A 21,905-nucleotide genomic window follows, 5' to 3' on the forward strand; every position below is an offset into this window, starting at 1 on the left:
TTAAATAATAATAAATACTGTTATTGGAACCAAAAATAAAGCCACCAAATGTAGTTATAAAATTGCCAAAACATTCTTTTCATATATGATCCTATGTATTTTAAAATATTGAATGAGCAATACTATAAGATCCAGTTATAATGGGCTTCAAGAGTATATACTTCTGAAGCCCATTATAACTGGTCCAATTTTGATACTATACTGTATATAACAAAATTGGTTGAATTATGTCGGCACGCGGAATAACATTGGAACACTGGGTCGGCACGACCCCGCTGAAAGGTTGCCGACCACTGTCGCCCATGCCGGCACGCAGTCGTTATTACAATCCCAATAAGCTTCCTCGACGTGGGGAAATGTCGCCCCTAGCGGAGACGCGGCCTCATTGCCGCCACAAAGAGCCCGCCCTAACTTCCCCCACAGCCCTTTTCTTCTCGAGGCGCTCGCTCCACCAATGAACTCGCGGCAGAGCGGAGCGTAGAGGCGAGTGGGCGGCGTTTGTTTCCTTTTCGAAAAAAAAAAAAAAAGAAAGAAAAAAAGTCAACAATATATTTCATTTAAAAAAATAAAAAAACACAAAGAAAATTAAGCAAGCCCTGCTTTCTAATCTCCAGGGCGGCGAAGCGGCCGGCTGGCTGGACGGACGCGCACAGAAGAGAGCGGCGCGAGTGTCAGCACTGCAGACCGAGGTAAGCGCGGGCGTCATGGCGTCCTTCCCTCCCGTCCGCCGGCGTAGGGGAAGCTCTTTAATGGCTGCCCGAGCCGCTGACGTGCTGTTGACGCGGTCACTGCGTGCGTGGTGACTTGAGGTTTTTTCGGCAGCCCTGAATAAACACGAAGGGGGAAAGGAGAGAGAGAGGGAGTGTGCATGAGTGAGCGAGCGAGTAAGCGAGAGAGACTGAGACGGAGACGGGGTCGAAGGGAGCCAAGTGGCTGGCGAGGCGCAATGTTCGAATTCGCCGTCTCTTTAATGCAGCGGAGCGGGAAAGGCGGTCGGTAGATATGTTCTGTTAGCCCGTGTCCCGCGGCGCGTGTGTTGTTTGTGCGCACGGGGGTTAGTAAGCGCCCCCGGAAAACCGGTGCTGTCTATGGCCTGAGCCCGGTGGCGCCTGCTGGGTCAAGAGGCGAGGGGTACCACCGCTGCCCCCGAATGCAGGTTGTTGCGGTTGCAGGGTGCCTCGGTGGAAGACGACTCGTTGTGTGTGTCAATGTACACTTCACACGAACTGCGTGTTCATATCGTGGCCTTGTATTATCAAGTGAAATCTCGGGTGGGGATGAGGGAGCAGCGCGTTTCCTCGCACGTCTCCATCCCGCTTCTCCCCGCTCACTTTTTACGGTTTCGATTGCATCCGTGAGCCCCCGTGCCAGAAGGAGATCCCCGCGTACATCCCGCTTCTTTCGTCGTGCCTCGCGCACGTTCGGATTCTCATTGCCGCCTTGCGCCTCCTGATTCCTCCTCACTAGGATTTCCTTGAGTTTTTAGTTTGCCTGATGACTACTGGCACTCCCACTTCTAGAAGTTTCCTTTGGTGCTCACGCGCGTTTTTCCTTTTTTTGAATGAGAAACTCGTCTTTCGTCCCGCGTGAATCGACTATGATCGCTTCCGCGATGAGTCTATCGACACTGGACGTACAGTAGACCGCTCGACTGTTGTGTGGATCCGTCTATCCGGCTTCACTTTCTTTTGCCTTTTTTTCTGATTTATTTGAGATTTTTTTTTGTAGGTGCTTTTTCTTTTGTTCGCAGACACCCAATAACCGTTGTTTCGATCATCAGCAGGAAGGGGCTCATGTATTCCTCCCTTGTGGCCCAAGCTGGTTTTCCTTTGAGCCTTCTGTGTCATTTAATCAGTCGCCTTACTTTACCAATAATCGAACGTTCAGTCAGTCGGCAGGGTGGCATAGATGTTGGATCTGTTGCCCCCAGAATTGAAGAGTTCTGTGTTTCAATCCTGACCTGACATGGGTGTGGAGTTTGCACGTTCCCGTGTTTGCGAGTTTTATTTCTTTATAGCAATTGCAGATTTCCTCCCATATTCCAGAGATGTAAAGTTTCTTAGGTTGACAGTATGTCACACAAGTATGAGTTAATGTAAAGGTCAAAAAGTCATAGGGTATGACAGACTTGCTGACCACAACAGCAATCATTATTTCAATAGCACATTTTCCTACAGATGTCAATGAAATAGTTACAAGAAAAAAGTAAAATGAGAATAATAATGAATAAGTAGGAAAAAAACAGTACAAGTACATAGCATGGATATACAATTAGTAAAAAAAGTAGAGTCAAATATTTAATATTGTATTCTACGTCTATAAGATGAGTCAGATAAGGTCAAATGCTGATCTTGTCCCTGGATCTTTCAGTTTAAACAACTGAAAGTCACTGGGAATGTCCGGTTATGCAACCGTGCACTGACTTTCTGGCTCAGTCGTGATTGCACTTTTTTCTGATGCCCAATAACCAGATTAAGCCGGTGCTGTATGTATGGCGGGTTCATCTGCAATTGCAGCCATTTCTTTTATCAAACCTGTTTGATATTGTCTGAGCGAGTTGTGAATGAGTTGGAGTGAGTTGCTGGGTATGTCAGATTACACAACTGAAGGTCATGGGAGTGTGCCAGTGAATGCCTAACAAAAAAAATTATGTAAGTGAATGCTTGATTGAAAATCGCTGGAAGAGTTGTCAAATGTGACATGGCCTTTAGAGGGCTATTTGTCAATCATAGCCTTCATTTACATAATCTTAATCGGAGGCATTCAGTGGCAAACTAATCTGACATACCCAGTGACTTGCCCAGATTTTGGTTTCAGTTTGTCCTTTAGTCATAGGGGTGGGCTCTGTGCACATGAGAGCTGACAGCCAGTCAGTGCCATTCCAGAAGTATACTACATATAAGTCAGCAATGATTAATAAGGAATGCAGATGTTTTAGAACTCGCAAGCAAGACAAATTGAGGAGTTAGGGTTGGCGCTACCTTAAATTGAAGGTCAAAGGTTTTCTGTACGGACTCCACAGCACTGCTCGTGTTTTACGTACCATGACAGCATGGTTAGAAGAAAAAAGTGTCCGGATTGTGACTGAACTTGCCCTACCTGTTAATCCTTTGTGCAGCACCAGCTCCATCAGACCGCATGCTATTGGCTGTCAGAAAAAGGGACAACCACAACTGCCCTGGAAAGTTGTCACGTAATTTGACTTGCCCAGAAATTTTCAGTTGTTTAAGCTGGCATGGCCCGATGACGAGACCATGCATTCGTCAAGTCTGACATACCCTATGACTACGTATCACATAATGTGACATCAGCTTAAGGTGTGCATCTTCCAGTGGACTGGAGCTTCAACCCTTCCCTAACTGTGGTACTTAATTGGACAAAACCCGTTCAATGCTGAACATTTATTTTTAAATATTTAACTTTGGTGACAGTCCGTGTATTTTAAGAGAATTTCTTTTACACTTTCTGCATGAATTTAACTAGTAATTTTTGCACGCGCAATCCAACTTCTTTCCGTATAAAACCATTCAATGAGCATTATTTCAATGTGCTTTGCAAGTTCATAACTGTAATACAGGCTTTGTTATGCCTGGAGTCCAGGCAAGTTTGCATGTCTTACTCTGGGTGATGCAGTACTCTTAGTGGGGATTGAATCAGCAATCCTGTGGTTTTAAATCTGTTGTTTTAGCACCGAGACCACAACATTTCACACAAGACTGAATTATTTTTCGTAATCATGCTTTTTTTTATTTTATTTTATTTTTTGCTCTTTGCATTATTCATAAATGTTTCGGCTATTAAAGTTTGTGCTTGTATATAATACTAAAATGGCTGCAAGATGTTTGCAGCTAATCATAGTTTGTACTCGGGTCTTAGCTAAGTGCCAGAAGTCAGATACAGTTAAAGCTGATGACAAGTTTAATGACTGCAGTTGCTGATTTCATTACCCACATTTGTCAGTGGAAGTCAAATTACAAGACTGTGTGGTGACTTCCCAGTACTGTTTCACATTTCCAGAGTATCACAAACTCATTTCTTTTCTGACAGCCAATTACATAATGCCGGGAGATGTCAGAACGACAAGCCTCTCTTCTGTTTGCAAGGTCCAATCCACCTGCAGTCCTTGTTCGTCGTCGCAACATTATATGTACAGGTATTGTGCTTTGGGTGGGTGCTGATTGGTTGTCCGCTGTCATGTACACAGACCCTGCCTTTATAACTTAAGGTAAAATCAGACCTCGGGCTGAGTTACAGACTAGCTAAACTGAGTGGCTGGGTATGTCAGACTATATGACTGACCATCATAGGAGTGTACCTCTGACTGCCTCCGACTGACATGTAAATGAAGGCTGTAACTGAAAATCAGTGGAAAAGTCATTTAAGGTGACATGGCCTTATAAGAATTTTGCCGAAAATGTAAATTAAAACCAATCAGTAAAGTGTGTCTAATGGATTCTTGGAGTTCATGGTTAATGAAAAAACTTTTTTTTTTTCTGACAATCTTATAAAGTAATTTTCCATGTTGTAGTATCTTTCTAGACTACAGAATAGCAGCAGAGGATCTGTGTTCACAAATTGAAATTCTGAAAGGAATTAGTACAGTAGATCCCAGTTGTTACTTGAAAATAAACTCAAGAGCACTGGGACACGGTTAGAAACTTGTAAAGGGCCAATTTTGCAGAAATATTAGAATGTTTTTATTCACTCAAAGAACTGTAGACAGATTGAATCAGTTAGAGAGCAGGGCTTCAGATGTCCACTTGGTGCTACGTTGGACAATCTGGGTGAATAGGAAGGATGAGCTTGTTGGACTATGTGCCAAAATGATGACATTTAGTTGGCAGTAAGAACAAATCTTTAGTTACTTTTACTAAATGTGTTTTAATGAACACAAGTGACCACAGTGAGTGTTCAAGACTATCAAGTTAGGGAGCTTGCACTGGTACAGTGCATCGCTGCACCCACTACATGGCGAAACAATTCGGGATCCTGGTTGGCAACTCCCCAGGCAGACACACGGTCCAGTCCCACCCTCTGGAAATGACCCGTTATCTGCCGCAGCCAGGTGTTACGTGGGCGACCCTTTGGCCTGGTCCAGCCACTCGGGTCCCCAACAATGAGAATCTTATGAGCTGGATCACCATCGGAGAAACTCTCCACATGGCTGTAGTGCCGTAACTGACGCTCCCTCACAATGCTGGTAATGTGCTTCATTCGGGACTCCATGAGCAACCGCTCATTCGACACAAAGTCAAACCAACGGTACCCAAGGATTTTCTGGAGAGACACAGTACCAAAGGAGTCCAGTCTTCGTCTCAGGCCACTGGATATCGTCCATGTCTCGCAGCCATATATGACTATGACTTCACATAATCTGTAAATTTAGTTATTTCACCAGGTGATACATGGGTTTAACCAAGTTTTTCAACTCTGTCCTTTTATAATATTAAACCATGAAAGCCTGTTTTTCTTGGGCTGCCATCTTCAAATAGCTTATATCAGAAGAAAAAAAAAAGGACAGTCATCATTTTAAAGCCAAGAATAAGGGGTGCTAGTCCTTCAAGTTCCATCAGTAAATTGGAAAGTTCAGGTTTCACGTGCGCACCCACCCAAGGGTAAACCTAGCTCACTGCGAGATAACTAGAGCTAGCCTCTTCTTTTGTTTTGTTTGTTAATGACAAATGTTTTGTTTAGTGATTTTTCAGGTAAGGGAGGTAGAAGTTTTAAGGTAAGGCTGTTGCACTCACTAACCATGGTGCTGGAGAGTAGTGACAGACTGGAAGTTGTTCAGCACATGCAAGTAGGAACTTCAGCATACTCTCTACATGCGACAACAATGACCCTATAAATCAACATTGTTAAGGATACTCTGGAATACTTACACACAGTAGTGAGTGAGTGTTCAAATGTGCAGCTCAGTGTCCTGGTGTGTCATTCAAGATTTGCCTTTGCCTTCTCTGTATTACTATTTCGACAAGTGTTGGCCCAGCAGCTTAGACTAAGAGGTGTCAGAGATTTGTGAATGTTTAACAAATCCGTCCCTCGCTATTCTAACCCACTTATTTAGTTCAGAGTTGCAGAAGAAGGATTGTTTCTGTCTAACCAACTTTGAGTGGAAAGTAGGAAGCAATCTTGAACAGTGCATCCGTACCTTGCATTCCACACTTGCTTATAACCTATTCAAAAATGTTAACACACTTTTTTTTAAATTTATTTTATTTTATTAGACATACTAATTACAGTAATCTATAATGTGATAAAGTCTACATACTGTAGTTTGGATTACTATATGCTTTGGTTTAATGTACTGCAATTTAGCAGTTACCATTATTCTGTGCCACAAATTGTAGAGAGAGAAAAAGACATTCGTTTATGTTGTGCAAGAGTTCTTTCTCCTTTATAAAATTAGTTGAAATCCTGTCTTGTGCTTTTCATTGGGGGAAATAACTGTCAGGATAATGCATTTTATTGTACTTCCTAGAGTCAGTAAAGAATTAGATGCTGTTACGAGGCTGTGTAACCACCAGTAGCTGAGGAGCGTAACTGTAAATCACAGGGCTGTCCCTTCAGAAGATACGTATTTTTTTTTTGTTGCAAAGCACATGTCACTTGAGGTTTCTTCCAGTTTCCCATAGACATGCAGGGTAGACCCAATGTTGTTTCTGTATGGGTGAATGAGCTCTGTTACCGACTGGTAATTTGTTGAAGGGTTGGCTCCTTCTACATGCCAGATGCTTTAGGAATGAGCTTTCGCCTCCTCATTATGTTGTGGAGTCAAACTCATTCAGAAAATGCAGTTATAGGCAAGGGATGAGTATAAGCACACATTAAAATACATTCTAAAAAGTTTATGAATTAGTAGGACTATGTTTGTTTTTAGCATTGAGGCTGTGTTTAGAAAGTTCTGTAATTCTTCTCATGCCACACAGTAAAAATATAAATAATTCCAGAATTGAAACTGTTTGTGACTTCTGTTCAGAAAGCATGTCAAACTTGAAAACTGCAGTTGCAGATCTCGCCACTTGAGTATATCGAATTACACGACATAGAAATCATAGGTGATGACCGAAAGATGACTTTCCAGCATTGTTCTAAAGAATCGCAAGTTCACCCCTTTTTCTCACAGCCAATTGTTAACATGTTGCCTGAGAGAGCCAGTGATGTAGGAATGACAGGTACAGCAGTTCACCTGCAATCTCACCCCCCATCATCATCATTCCTCTTTTTTTTTTTCTTCATTCTGTCATGGTACCTAAAACACAAGGTGTCAGACTGTTATTTCTTTTGTTTGTGAGGTCCAAACCTCCCATGTTTCTTATTCCTCATAGCTGTATTATATAAATTATTCTTCACAATCAAGCTCAAACTCGCACACACACAGCCTCCCACTACAACCTGTATGAATTTATCATTGAAAGTTGCAGTCTGTTTGGAGTGAGTCACTGGGTATGTCAGACTATATAACTGGTGGTTACGTGGTGGTGCCATGACTGCCTCCAGCCCGCTAAGATTCTGATGTCTGAAACTGAAAATCCCTGTAAAAATTGTGTGAATGACATGGCCTTAAGTTCAGTATGAATTCATTTTTAAAATTATGAAAATGTAAAGTAGTTGATTTAACTGTGAATCAGGTTGTTTGCTAAACATTCAGCGTTTAATACATTATGGTTAACATTTTGCAGAATGTTATTGGGAAAAATGATCAGTTAAATTTGTTTCGTTACTTGAAAAAAATTTAAGGGACGCCTTTATGTGTCTTGGTGTTCTCTGTTTCACTGAGATTTTGACTAGAGTGTACCAAGAATCTCTTGGTAGGTCTGAGGGCAATACATTTTAACCCAGTGGTAGACTTGAGGGTTTCTATTAGGATGTGTAATTTGCTGGCTGCAGGTATCTGATTGGCATGTAGTTTGTTCAGAACAAGACCCTTTAAGGAAATGGATAAGAAATAAAGTAGCAAAATTCTTTTAATATACATTTTTACTTTATTATACTTTGTGTGTTCAGGCACAGCTTACACTATTTTGGTTATTTGCTGGAAGTCATTCAGAAATCACATTCTTATTTGTGCTTTCCCTTGTTTAAACAAACACATAATGTATATTACAATAATAGCCTGAAAAAGCTGCATTTAGAAACAATACAATATAAACTACCACAAACAAATTAATTGTATGGGATTCATTTTACCCCTCAGTATGTTATCGTTAGGTAACATCCCAGACCAAGGCTGAGCAGAGTATGGCTTACTTGTGACAGCTTGATTCTTGATGCTCACATTTCTTTTGTCTATAATTCAGTAGTGTTTATTTTACAATTCTCTGCTTGAACTGAACAAGTTATGAAAATGTATACAGTATGTATAATTGTATATTACTGTAACATTATTTCCTTGAGTCTTACACAAATGCCTAAAAGGAATGTTTTTGTTCAGGTGTGGTTTTGCTACACCTCTGTAGAGGGGTGAAAGAATCTGGTGATGAAACAGTGTGTAGCACTGCCGTGTCTCTTGCATTTTATGGAAACTCACGGCAGTTCTTCAGTGAGAATACACAACCGTGTTTGCACAAAAATTAGGAAGTATTTGAATTATTATTGAATTATTCACATGTCAAAGTAATTTCTGAGATTTAGTTGAAAGTAATGCCATGGGTCCATCAAATCTTGACATGATTTTGAGTCCTTTAATAGCATAGATAGTGAGGAGCCTAATTCACTTGTTCTCATAAAATTTTTATTTCAACTTCAGGTATAGATGGATAGATAAATAGAGAGGAATGTATTTGTCCCTGGGGGAAATGTGGCTTTTTACAGAAGCTCTTTAAATAAATACAAAAATAGATAGATAAGTAAGTAAATAAATACATATACACACACTTTGGTCTGAACATAATGACTGTAAAGCAAGAAATGAAGTACTGACTAGGCTGTCGCACTCACAGTGAGGCATTATGCAGACATATTGCTCTTGGTATAAAGGAGCCTCAGTAGCATTTCTTTACATGTTTCTGCTGAGTAATGTGTTGGCTGAAAGCTCAGTGTTAGTGTGTCACATACTGTAGAGGATGTGCAGCATTGTTCATAATAAGAGAGTTTTGTTTTTATTCTCCCTTCGCTATGACCTCCAGGGGTTCCAGAGTTCATCCTATAACTGAGCTTTCCCTTTTAATTAGCCTGTTAATTTGGTTGGCCTCTTTATTTATTTATGTATTTATTCATTTAATTCATTCTATTCCCCACTAATAACTGTACTGTTATTAGTTACTGTACTGTGACTTTAATATAAATTAAATTTGACTGGTAAAAAAATTATATTATTTAATAGATTGCTGAGACCTGCTTTAAAAAGCAGTGAACCCAAGTCAAGTCCTGGTTACTTTCAACATGCAGCAGAGTCTTCTCTACCTTGCCACATTTTTGGTCACACATGTAGCAGAGAAAATCATTACTGACAATGGGCTGTTCAGCTTAGATTATTGAAATAAAGTAAGCAGAGTTCTCCCAGATTTAATGTGTAATTATGTGTAAATTACACTCATACTGAATACATTTGAACACTATAGCGCAATATCATCTAAGTAGCCACAGTGACTGTCAAAGACAGGTTATAAAATAATTTAGAAGTATTTGTTGTTCTGTGTGTACCTTCAGCGCCTTCAGTACCTTCATTGCTGCTCTCCCTCTCAAGTTCATTTCCATAAAGCCTGCTTCTCAGACTCTGTCATTATTTTCGAGGTACCTTTCCTGTCCGGTTTTATACTGTCTTGACTCTGAAGGCAACTCTCTCAGTATGCAGCTTTACTCCTCCTTGTGTGTTTCACACTGGCACTTCCTTTTTCTGTAGTGTCACTAAAGCAAAACTGACCAATCAGATTGCTCCAAGGAACTGAACACACAGACCTTATGATTTTATTATATAGACGGTAGCTGACTACTGTTAATAATTAAAGTATTATCGTTTGGGGCCGCCTACGTGGATTATAATTGGCGGCCCTTACAGTGAGTGTTTTTGCTGCTATTGATAATTTGCATGAAAATTTACATTTAGATATGTCTTCAAAGCAAATATGAAAGTGTAATCTTGGAGTTCTTGTTGTTTTGATGTTGGCTATCATACACAAGCCAGAAGTGGCATGAACTTAACAACTTCAGCTTTAGTGAACACTGCTCTTATTTGATATGCATGAATTTAGTTGTTTTCGGCCTTTGGTAAACAGTGACTCCTTATTTTGTATGTTTGTATCATCTACATCCAATCAAATTAAATTCAGCTGATGCTGTTATATCATTAAATAAAACTATGAGGATGCAGTTGCTGAGCATGGCTATGTTGTGTTTTGTCTTCCAAAGACAATAAAGATTGTAAGGGAAAAACGGGTTCAAGTATGGCAGGCACTAGACGTGTTTCACTTCTGTCGTTTCTGCTGACTTAGACGTATTATAGTTAATGCATGAAGTGGTACTGTATAGTAACATAAAAATGAAGCATTATCATCAGTGGCACTCAAATAATGTAAAATGTAAATCCTTATATCCTGTTCTTGACACCCAGGTTTCTGGCTAAATTCCTACAGGAAGACAGTATTTTAAATAAGTTTCAGTAGGTGCATTTTCTCTATCATCTTCTTTCGGCTGCTACCGTTAGGGGTCGCCACAGCGGATCATCTTCTTCCATATCTTTCCGTCCTCTGCATCTTGTTCTGTTACACCCATCCACCTGCATGTCCTCTCTCAGGACATCCATAAACCTTCTCTTAGGCCTTCTTCTTTTCCTCTTCCCTGGCAGCTCTATCCTTAGCACCCTTCTCTCATTATACTCCGCAGCTCTCCTCTGCACATGTCCAAACCAACGCAATCTCGCCTCTCTGACTTTGTCTCCCAACCATCCAACTTGAGCTGACCTTCTAATGTCCTCATTTCTAATCCTGTCCATCCTCATCACACCCAATGCAAATCTTAGCATCTTTAACTCTGCCACCTCCAGCTCTGTCTCTTGTGCCACCATCTCCAGCCCATATAACATAGCTGGTCTCACTACCGTCCTGTGGACCTTCCCTTTCACTCTTGCTGATATCCGTCTGTGTTGGGCCCATACATAGTGCATCCAGAAAGTATTCACAGCGCATCGCTTTTTCCACATTTTGTTATGTTACAGCCTTATTCCAAAATGGATTAAATTCATTTTTTTTCCTCAGAATTCTACACACAACACCCCAAAACGTGAAAAAAGTTTACTTGAGGTTTTTGCAAATTTATTAAAAATAAAAAAACTGAGAAATCCCATGTACATAAGTATTCACGGCCTTTGCTCAATACTTTGTCGATGCACCTTTAGTAGCAATTCCATCCTCAAGTCTTTTTGAATATGATGCCACAAGCTTGGCACACCTGTCCTTGGCCTGTTTCACCCTTTCCTCTTTGCAGCACCTCCCAAGCTCCATCAGGTTGGATGGGAAGCGTCGGTGCACAGCCATTTTAAGATCTCTCCAGAGATGTTCAATCAGATTCAAGTCTGGCTCTGCTCTGGCTGGGCCACTCAAGGACATTCACAGAGTTGTCCTGAAGCCACTCCTTTGATATCTTGGCTGTGTGCTTAGGGTCATTGTCCTGCTGAAAGATGAACCGTTGCCCCAGTCTGAGGTCAAGAGCGCTCTGGAGCAGGTTTTCATCCAGGATGTCTCTGTAAATTGCTGCAGTCATCTTTCCCTTTATCCTGACTAGTCTTCCAGTTCCTGCCGCTGAAAAACATCCCCACAGCATGAAGCTGCCACCACCATGCTTCACTGTAGGGATGGTATTGGCCTGGTGATGAGCAGTGCCTGGTTTCCTCCAAACGTGATGCCTGGCATTCACACCAAAGAGTGCAATCTTTGTCTCATCAGACCAGAGAATTTTGTTTCTAATGGTCTGAGAGTCCTTCAGGTGCCTTTTGGCAAGCTTCAGGTGGGCTGCCATGTGCCTTTTACTAAGGAATGGCTTCCGTCTGGCCACTCTACCATACAGGCCTGATTGGTGGATTGCTGCAGAGATGGTTGTCCTTCTGGAAGGTTCTCCTCTCTCCACAGAGGACCTCTGGAGCTCTGACAGAGTGACCATCGGGTTCTTGGTCACCTCCCTAACTAAGGCTCTTCTCCCCTGATCACTCAGTTTAGATGGCCGGCCAGCTCTAGGAAGAGTCCTGGTGGTTTTGAACTTCTTCCACTTATGATGGTGGTCACTGTACTAATTGGGACCTTCAAAGCAGCAGAAATTTTTCTGTAACCTTCCCCAGATTTGTGCCTCAAGACAATCCTGTCTCGGAGGTCTACAGACAATTCCTTTGACTTCATGCTTGGTTTGTGCTCTGACCTGAACTGTCAACTGTGGAGACTTCTATAGACAGGTGTGTGCCTTTCAAATCATGTCACATCAACTGAATTTACCACAGGTGGACTCCAATGAAGCTGCAGAAACATCTCAAGGATGATCTGGAGAAACAGGATGCACTGGAGCTCAATTTGGAGCTTCATGGCAAAGGCTGTGAATACTTATGGACATGTGCTTTCTCAACTTTTTTATTTTTGATAAATTTGCAAAAATCTCAAGTAAACTTTTTTCATGTTGTCATTATGGGGTTTTTGTGTGTAGAATTCCGAGGAAAAAAATGAATTTAATCCATTTTGGAATAAGGCTGTAACATAACAAAATGTGGAAAAAGTGATGCGCTGTGAATACTTTCTGGATGCACTGTAAAATGGCACAAGAACAGAAAGTTTGGGTCAGTAAATTTGCAGTGCAGAGTTACATTTAGGCCGAAAAAAGTAACACACTCCTGATTATCCTGGCTAGGGTCACAATAGCAACACCACAACATGATTCTGCCAGCATGTTCTATATGTTTCCTGACTGTCTAGAGGCATGCTTAGTAAATGTCTAAATCATCTCATCTGGCTCTTTGTTCCTGAGGAGCAGCAGTTCAACTCTGAAATTCTCTGTTTTCACTGAACTTTTAACCAACAGAAACCTTGTTTTGCCCACTTGGATTCCCAATCTTATTTTATCTGAATTTATTCAAACTTGACATGTGTGTCTAGAGTAATAGGCTGATCACTTAACATTCTGGTTTCAGTAAAAAAAAGGCATGGCACTCTATTTAGTTTCCTTCTGGTTCATGTGCTCCTGTATTTGCAAAAGGTTGCATTTTACGCATCTGGCAATTTCTTGAGTTAGCAAAAACAGCCTATGAACAATTTCTTGCAAATCACCAATATCATGAGATGTGACCGTGTTTTTTTTTTTCTTATATATGCAGCTTGTTTTACTTTCATGTCATAATTAAACAATACAGGAAAAGACAATTTGTGCCTCATCATTAAACTAATTATTTAGGAATTTGTATCACTGTAATGGTCACAAGGAAAATAGTACTACATCTAGAAATTAATTTACTCTTTTATATAATGGAGTGGACACGTAAGTGAATGAGACAGTTGGTGGCAGAAGGACAGGAACTGAACACAGACACCCACTTTGATACAGAATGAAACCACACAATGGCAGGCACCTGAGTAGATCTTTTTAACTACCACTGTTACTTCAGTCACATTAATGGTGCCATCCCCATCAGATTTTTTTTTTAATGCATTATGTTCTCTGTGGGGATTGCGTCCACTGATGTTTAGTACTTCTAAAAAATCCCCAGTCAAGGCCAACATTTTCCTATGTGAGATGAAAGCTACAGATTTAGCAAGTTTACTGAGAAGGCACCATCTGGAGATAGTGGCAGAGAAGAAGGGGTGGGGGGTGTTAGCTGTCATGAACAGTGTCACCCAGCCTCTGAATAATACCCTGTTCATCATTTGGGACACCTTTTATCACAAGGGTAATTAATTGGTATTGCTGCACGGAGTGCTATTGAAGTTCTTTTTAACTTCCTGCCATTGGATATTATATGATTATATCTGGCTTGACAGAGGGGTTCTAACGTTTTTAAATAAATTGATTTTGATTAGGTTATGAACATGTTTATATGTTATCGGTATATTCATTTTGATAGAACTTTATTTGTACATGGAAAAGGTTGGCTTATAACAGAAGCTCTTTAATAAATACATAAATAGAAAAATAAATATACATATACACACACATACAGAGCTGTAGAAGATGAGAAGGATTTCACTTCCTATGTTAAAGCAATGCAGTCTGCTAAGGAAGAAGAGCCTGGTCTGCCCTTTCTTATATAGTTTCTTTGTGTTCCCTGAAAAGTCCACCATATCATTGATGTGGATCCCCAAGTACTTGTGGGAATGGACCACCTCTACATCCAGTCACTGAATAGTGACCGGACATGGAGGCTGTTGGGTGAGGTGAAAGTCTATAACCAGTACCTTGGCTTTGCTGATGTTAAAGTGCAGACAGTTCTCAAAGTTCTACACCTGACTCCTCTCCTGTGTCTCATCTCTCTTATCTGTACACCCCATAAGTGCAGAATCTTCTGAGAATTTCTGGAAGTGACCTGACCTGCTATTATATTTGTAGTCACACATGTACAGAGTGAAGAGAAGAGGGGATAGGCCTGTTTCTTGTGGTACTCCAGTGTTACTCACACAGTCCTTGAGTCTCACAAACTGTGATCTGCCTACCAGAACACCATTGGCTCATCCACCTGCATATCTTTGTGTTTATCCCTTAACAGGGATGGCTGAATGATAATGAAGGCACTGGAGAAATCAAAGAACATAATCCTTACAGTGCAGCCATCTTTGTGCACGTGAGAATAAGCTTTGTGGAACAGATGCATAATTGTATCCTCCACTCAAGTCTTTGTCTAATAGGCAAACTGCAGGGGGTCCTGCTACAAGAGGACTCGCATAGTTCAGGACCAGCCTCTCAAAAATCTTCATGATGTGAGACGTGCCACTGGTCTGTAGTCACTAGGTGAAGAGGCACCTGCTTTCTTTGGAACAGGAACATTTACATATGAATGTGTCCTCCATATGCTGATATAAACATAAATTTCACAACAGCAAACATCACTTGTTGACAGAATTGATTAATGAATCATGTTATTGCAAAAGCAGCATTAAAGATTTTTCTGTAAATTAAAATATCCTGTAAACATTTGATATTCATGCATTCATGTCACACCCATAATATATTTAGAATTTTTATTTTTAGTATTGATTTTAAACAGTATTTATATTGTCATTACAGAGCAGAAATTGAAATTGAATTCATTAAGGATGTGCACATGGTGTGATAAATCATGTAGTTCATGATAATCATATCATTCCTTATAGACCCTCTCTACAGAAACCTACACAAGTGTAGCAGTCCCACCCTTTACTTTGTGAGTGGCAGACACATCAAATTGCTTCTTTGGACTGAGTCTGGGTAGGCTGTGTGAGTTACTCAGTCGCTGGCTACTTGCCGTGGAACACCGCCCCCATGCGTTGCTCTGTGCCCCTCCTCTTGGCACATTTTATTTTATTCCAAACTTTCCTGGAAGATACACATTTGAGTCATTTTTTGTTCTGACCCCTCCCATTAGACACCCTTAGCCAAAAATAATATTTCTTGGAGCAGAAACTTAAAAAATTGTCATGGGATTGCACAAGCTCGTCTATCATGCCAAGGTTCCAGTCATATGAGGAATTGTATGATAATAGAAAAAGGTAGATTTTTTTGGTAAGAGTTTTTGATATTCAGAAAAAATAAAACATGCATTTATTTTTAATATGACTAGTGCTGTCACCTTGCATCTCTAAGGAATTGTGTTTGAATTCTGGCTCAGTTGCTATGAGCATATATCCAGTGCTTTCTTGCCTGGGTATTTCTTTGGGTACTAGCAACCCCTTAAACTCTCCCCCCTCCATTCTGTTTTTCTGCCACATGTCAAAGATGAAGTTTGGGTTGATTTGCAAATTTACACTAACTCTGTATGAATGAGCCTGTCCAATGATGCGCTGGCACCATATTAATGGTTTACTGTTACATTATACCCAGTGCTACGTGGGTAAGCTCTTGACCCTGAAATAGGATTTAGTAAGTTTAGTTTTTGGTAGGGCAATGTGAGCAGGTGACATTAGTATTACAGCTGTAAAATTTAACATAGAATGTTTATCTTCTACGAGGGTGAGTCAAAAATTATCTGCACTCTGGCTGTAGAATTTATTTTAATCAGCTTTAGGAAAAGACAAATACATATTTTTTTGACATAATCTCCCTGCTTTTCAATACACTTTGTCCATCTGTCAACAAACTTTCGTATTCCTTCATTAAAAATGTTTTAGGCTGAGCTGCAAATGCACTGCTGTCTTCATCTCTTCATCAGGCATGAATCTTCGTCCCATCTGTCATCCGCACTGAATTGTGAAGAAAAGCCAACAAAGCATGATTTAAACAGCAACCCTTTGATTCTCCTTTATGTTGCACTGCACTTCCACTCTCCATCAAGCCTTACTCAACACCCCCAGCAAAAGCGCATGATACTCCTTTTTTATATTACAGTAGATAGAAGCGGCACACAACATTGCCCAGGTAAGCAATGTTAAACTGTGGTCATTTTGTCTGCTAATCTGGCTTCACTCTGATCGAATGTCTCGCCTGCTGTGAACCAGCAGGTGGCACTGGTGTGCAAACAGTTCATGGGGAAAAAAAAAAAAACAGTTGGACCCCCAGAGTCAAAATTTTGGGTTTCAAAGTAGTCTATCTTGTTAGTATGGTCCTAGAGAGCAACAATTCAAAATTTGGTTTAGATTGGTCTAAGGGTATAGGTTTGTATATGGAACATAAAGACAGACAGACATTCTGTTTTAAATAGTATATAGATTACTTGGGTGACTAAATCAATAATATTAATTTAAATACTGTTTGCATTTGCTGAATGATGGTGTACTGAATTGTATCTTAAATTATTACAATTGCAGAGATGTCACTTTGAGAATAGCTGGTGTTTTGAGGCTTTGAGGCTAAGGCTCTGCAGTGGTATATAAAAAGTTGCCAGTTCAAATCCTATTACTGCCAGAAGGGATACTACTCCATTGTGCCCTTGAGCAAGGCCCTTAACCTGAAAATTGCTCCAGGGTTGCTGTACAGTGGCTGACCCTGTGCCCTGACCACCAAAGGTCAGGCAGAAAGACAACTTATTCTTCAGAATTAATAAAGTGAATAGAAGTATTTTACAATAAATAATAATTCTTTACATTTATATAGCGCTATTTTCACTACTCAAAGCACTGTCCCACAGGGAGGACCTGGGACACAAACCCATGATCTCCTTATCGCTAGGCTGCAGTGCCTAACTCTGCACCACCTGCATGGATAGTACTCACAAAAATACTAAGGCAACAATTATATTAACAAATATATAAACACTCAATCATTTGCTTCAGAGGAAAGCTCAAATTTCTTGTAACAGTCTCAAAAAATAGGAAACCCCATTAAAAATTGACAAATCCTCTAAAGTGAAGAAGGCTTCGCCAAAAGTGTCCATCTTGAGTTCATGAAGATACCACTAATATCAAACTGCTGATGCATTATGGGAATAGCTGGCTCTACTTAAAATGTATATATGTTGTGATGGAACCAGGGGCGTCAGCAAGCCCCAAATCCCCAAGCACGAATACACACAGCCCCGGGTTCAGATACAGGTGTGTTTATTACACCACAATAGTCAAAAGTCACACAGTGCACAGATTTCTCTCTCTTTCTCACAATATTCTCTCTCATCACCGCACTGCCCTCCTCCAGTGGTGTGTTGCGTCTCTTCCTCCCAGCTCTGACATCTCTGGATAAGGGAGTGCAGCCCCTTTTATTACAGACCTGGGTGTACTTCTGATGCCAGGGCAATTGCCCGATGGGAGTACTTCCCTGTCAAATGGAAACCCATTATAACAGGGAGCTCGTCTCCCTGCAGGGCCGCCTCACGGCTCCCAGTGACCCGAGCAGGGCTGTTCTGCCGGACTACATCTTGCTGGCTGTAATTCCCCCACCCACTACCCACGCCCCCACCCCCGGGGACCGAAATCCAAGGCTGCTGTCATCTAGCATGCCGGAAGAGGGAAAGGCACCCAAAAACTTTTTCATTCTTCAGTGGGTTGTCCGTGCACCCCTTCTGATCCTTCTTTCGGGGTTTGATCAGATGCCTGTCTGCATATTAGGAGCCTCCCGTCTGGGTAAGGAATCATCCCCTCTTCTGGTCGGGATGCCCGTCCAGCCCATGTGGCATCTACAACGTATAAGTCAAGGGTACCTTGAGTGTTTGTGTAGGTCCTAAACATGGTATTACTGCTCTGTGATTTTTATTTCATGTAAAAGCATTGGCAAGGAGCTGGTTAGTAGGGTTAAGATCAAAATCCTAATTTGGTCATTGTTTTTATATTGTTGCTTTAGTTTCAATCTTCCATCCTACTTTCATATATCCTTGTTGCTTTTCTCACGTGCATAACCAATAGTATATAAGAGTCAGTTTCTTTTTGATTCCACTCTTCCACCTGCAAGTAACCAAAAAATGAGCGTAACGTCTATGCTTTCATCCACCCACAAGTTGTTCCTTTTTGTATACACAATACATCCGGAATAATAAGAGTATTGGTTTACCTGAGTCTGCCTTGTTATCAGCATAAGCATTTCTCATCTTGCTGTGGTTATATTACTTATTAATGTCCAAATTCAAAAGAAGAAAATTTGGGGAGTTCAGGCGGTGAGCATTTTAGGAGATGGTGTTAAAAATGAATGAAAAAATATGCACAAGCTGTTTCTTTAACTTGAGAGTTTTACCAATCAACCAAAATAATTTGCCACATTGCTGGGGAAAGTACACTGATGTGTTTTGGAAAACTTTTGGAAAAGTGGCTACATTTTTTTTAAGAAAAACTTAGTGGAATTTTACTCAATAGAGACAAAGAAGAAAGTGCTACACAATATAGAGAAGGTTGAGATTGCAGCAAGAACCCAGGTGTCTGCAAACAAATGAAAACTTCTTGTGGTGGCCACCTTTTTTCTGATACTGATAAGGCATCAATATGACATCTGTTTGGGGATTTATTTTTGTTTGGATTAACGTTTTTTCAATTTATTACACTTTTACATGGTGTTCTGCACTGAGTACGCAAGGTGTTGTTTTTTTTTTGTTCTTTATTTCGCCTTATACAATTTCTCGTATTAGGAATTAGTTAGTTTTCACACACCCCTTGGGGTCAGAGCTCAGGGTCAGCCATTGTACAGCGGCCTCTGGAGCAATTGAAGGTTAAGGGCCTTGCTGAAGGCCCCAGCAGAGGATTCGAACCGGCAACCTTCGGGATACCAGCACAGATCCTTAGCCTCAGAGCCACCACTCAGCATGCAGTGATAATTAAATTTATAACCCAGCCCAGCATGTCTTTTTAGTTCAAATGTCCTCCTCTTTTCCCAATAAGTTTTAGATACAGATTTGAAAATTCTTAAATGTTGTACTTTGAACTGCACTGCTACATAAACATGCAGCTTTTTGGATATGTCAAAATGTTTCCTAGCATTTCAATGAAATGTTAATCTTCCACTGCTTCCTTTGGTTTCCCTATGCCCATGTTGAATAATTGGCTATAAGCAACTTTAACACCTAACGCATGTATGTGGATGTACCGATGCAGCCCTGCAAATCAGTGTCAACTTATTATACATGCATTAGGAAGTTAAATTGCTCATGTAACATTTATAATCTAAGGATTATCCGTATTGGCTGTGAGCAACAGAATCATTTTAGATTGTGGTAGTTTGGTGCTCTTACCTTCACAAAATGTATGGCTTTCATAATATTCTTGCATGTAATTATGTGTTTTGATTTTACTATACTGTATTTATAATAGTACATGGCATGCTAGGCTGTTCACTTTATAAAACTGATGTATTAGTGGTCATGGTGGACTGTCCTACTGTAATTTTCTGATGAGAAGGTGACATGTTAGCAAGTTAGATACAGGTATTATTTTTAATTTTCTTTAGCATACACCATTTCCCCACATAACTACACATGGACTTGGGATTGGGTTCAGTAGGAGTTTTGTGAAGAATGAAAGAATCATCATTGACTGCCTGACTTGTGTTACCATGTTCATTTATTCACTAATATTTAGTAGTATTCTCTGTCCATTGGTGGGAGTCCTGGCCAGGGTGGGCAAAATCCCTCGGAATCAGAAAAAGTAAAGTAGGATGTTCACTGCCTTAGCTGGGAATTTGGCAGAAGATACCAGTTTGGAACCGGGTACACTGGGATCCGGGCAGGGTTGAACTAAAGAACAATACCTGGCTGGGAGACCAGTGAAATAGAAGGACCAGGAGAGACAACTGGTCAGGGCTACATGCTCCCTTGACATGTTAGGTGGCAGCATCCCTGTGGGCACTGCCAGCATGGAGACCCACAAAGCATGCTGGGAACTGTAATCCCATGGGGCAGCCTTTTTGGATTCTGAGGGTGCCACCAGCCGATGCTGTTGTGATTTGTGATACTGTTGGGGACGTCTGCTTAACGAGCAGGGTCTTCCATTAGGCTTTGCACTCACACCAGATGTACTCCCAGGTTTAAGAAAAAGGAAGCTGTTCGACCTCATCCAGGCGACGAGTCAGGAGAGAGCATTGGACTTCTATATTTGTATACTTAACCGCATCAGATCTTTTAAATTTTGATGGGTTTTAATGGATGTCTTAGTTCTTCTTTAGCAACTTGATTTATTTCAGACATACATCAAACTTTAGGATTTATAAGGCATTAATAATGGAAAAGGTAATTTCATGCCTATATTTCAAATGCCTTTTATCCAGGTTGAACATAAAAAAAGAGTTACTTCATGGGTAAGAGCATGGTGTAATTAGTAAATGCACAAAATATGAAGTTGGTACCTTGAACCAAACAATATTTACTAAGGCATCCAACATGTCTTATTATACTACTTGTAAACAAAAATGATCTTTTAAGGAAAATAAATAGTAGCAGTAGCAGCAGCATTATGTATACAGATTGCACCAGTAATCATTAAAATATTTGAGCCACCAACTTTGTAATGTTTTGATAGTTGTGGGTCAAATCTTATTGCTGATGTTAGCAGAGCTCAGCTCATCAGCTCTCCATGCCCTTACGTGTTAGCCTTATTTGGAGATTGATGGTAGCAGCTGCTATTGTTTTATACGCTAAATAGATAGAAAGAACTTTGAACTTTATTGGTTCCCAGAGTAAATTTGGCTTTTTACTGTAGCTCTTTAAATAAATATATATAAATACACTCCAGAATGACAAAAAAAAGAAAATCTCTGACTTGGCAGTCTCAGTCCCAGTGAGGCACAATACACACATTTTGCTGTTGGTATAAAGGAGCCCCCATAGTGTTTCTTGAGATACTTCTGCTGAATGATTCTTAGGCTGAAAGTCCTCAGTGTTGGTGTGTCAGAGAGATGATGTGCAGCATTTTTCATAATGGCACTCAGTTTTTGTTTTCATTCTCTCTGTTGCTACTACCCTCAGGAGGTCCAGTGTGCGTCCCATAACTGAGCCTTTTAATTAGCTTGTTGATTCAATGAGCCACTCTTGAAGTGATGTGTTTTATGCTGATAACATCACTGTATAGAAAATTGCACTGGTCATCACAGTGTTATAGAAGATGTGAAGGATTTCACTTTCCACAGGAGCACAATCTTCTAAGGAAGAAGACCGTGTTCTGCCCTATAGTTTCTTTGTGTTACAAGACCAGCTCAACCTGTCATTAATGTGGTCTCCCAAGTACGTTTAGGAGTGGACCACCTCTACATCCACCCCATGAATAGTGACCAGACATAGAGGCCCTTTGTTGTGGCGAAAGTCAATAGGCAGTTTCTTGGTTATGCTGATGCTAGGTTGCAGACAATTCTTTTTGCTCTAAGATGCAAAGTTCTCCACCTAACTCCTGTTTTCTGTC

At 40.6% G+C, this 21,905-nt stretch overlaps 1 protein-coding gene across 2 annotated transcripts in view; it reads left to right on the forward strand.

Moving 5' to 3' along the window:
- The first annotated feature begins 500 nt into the window (after positions 1 to 500).
- atf1 (activating transcription factor 1) overlaps positions 501 to 21,905 on the forward strand; it is a 62,034-nt gene continuing 40,629 nt past the window's right edge. Inside the window, exon 1 of one of the 2 annotated variants that reach the window (XM_039746746.1) lies at positions 501 to 689. The gene's annotated coding sequence lies outside the window, so the exon portion shown is untranslated. Of the gene's footprint in view, positions 690 to 974; positions 993 to 21,905 lie in introns of those variants that run through there. The other variant, XM_039746747.1, reaches the window with a different exon arrangement.

The sequence above is a fragment of the Polypterus senegalus genome, chromosome 3, assembly GCF_016835505.1.
Source record: "Polypterus senegalus isolate Bchr_013 chromosome 3, ASM1683550v1, whole genome shotgun sequence".
NCBI classification, from domain to species: domain Eukaryota; kingdom Metazoa; phylum Chordata; class Cladistia; order Polypteriformes; family Polypteridae; genus Polypterus; species Polypterus senegalus.